Here is a 1,137-nt window from a genome sequence, read left to right on the forward strand (position 1 = left end):
TGTTGCTTGGAGCTTTTCATGCAGTTGCAGTTAGAGGTGGTTAAAGCTGCAACTGGGGCTGGGTCAATGTCTGACGCCTCAGTGTTCCTGTGTGGCCACTAGTGTTGGCCGAATTGTCAAACAGAGAAGTGGACGCTGCCTTGCCTTCTTAATTTCTGGGTTCAAAGGGCCCAGAACATCACCTCTTTTGCATTTTGTTGTCAGTGTAATCATGGGTGAATCCTAGTCAGGCATAAGCTCTGTCTCAGATGGGAAGAGCAGTCCCTGCATACAAGATGGGACAGAATTACTCAAGGTTGCTTTTGAAGAATAGCTGGCATAGCCCACCCTCTGGCCACAATTTATATCCCTTCCACATACAGAGTACAACTAGCCCCAGAGTCTTGTTCCAGTGGAGTACGAGATTAAATCTAGGAGCTCATAAATCAGTTGTGAAAGCTGATCAGGTCTTGCAGGGGTTTTTGCTTAGGTGTAGCTCCTACCACCCGAGGAATGGTTCCTCCCACTCTGAAGAAGTACAGTTAACATGATAAGGAATCTATGTTTCCCACCCATTCAAAACACAATGATGGCTGGATGGCGGGGAGGTGGAGGAGGAGACACAGCAGCCAATGAATGATTCATATCAATTGGAAATCCAGCAGGACACAAGTTGCCAGTCCTTGAGGATAGTCCAGCCCTGGGCTCCAGTAAGAGTCACTGCACCTCAGGGCTCTCTGTCATCCTTCATTTCCCGCAGTGAATGACCTCATTTTGGAGCTAAGCAATTTTCTTGGCCTGTAGAAGCTGGGCGCTCAGAGACCTTTTATTGTTGCTGTTACAAATTGTGTCTATCCCTTTCAGTCCAAATAAATTCAGATCCTTTAAAAACAACATGCATTTCTTTTGTATCAAATTGTAATCAACTTCATTTGGTTATTTTTTTTTAACTCACTAGTTAAATTTTATTTCATTAAGAGTAGGATTGAGATACAGACATAAACTATTTCCACTTCTGCTCTTCCCTTTTCCAGGTGATCTCAACATTTTGCTAAGTACAGAGTTAAATATGTGAAACAAAATTGTAATTATTGGCAAATAGAATTGTGAGCACATCAAATAAGAGAATTTACAGATTAATTATGATTGGTAAAAGAA

Source organism: Chinchilla lanigera, unplaced genomic scaffold (genome assembly GCF_000276665.1).
Source record: "Chinchilla lanigera isolate Chin_1 unplaced genomic scaffold, ChiLan1.0 scaffold00028, whole genome shotgun sequence".
Classification (NCBI taxonomy): domain Eukaryota; kingdom Metazoa; phylum Chordata; class Mammalia; order Rodentia; family Chinchillidae; genus Chinchilla; species Chinchilla lanigera.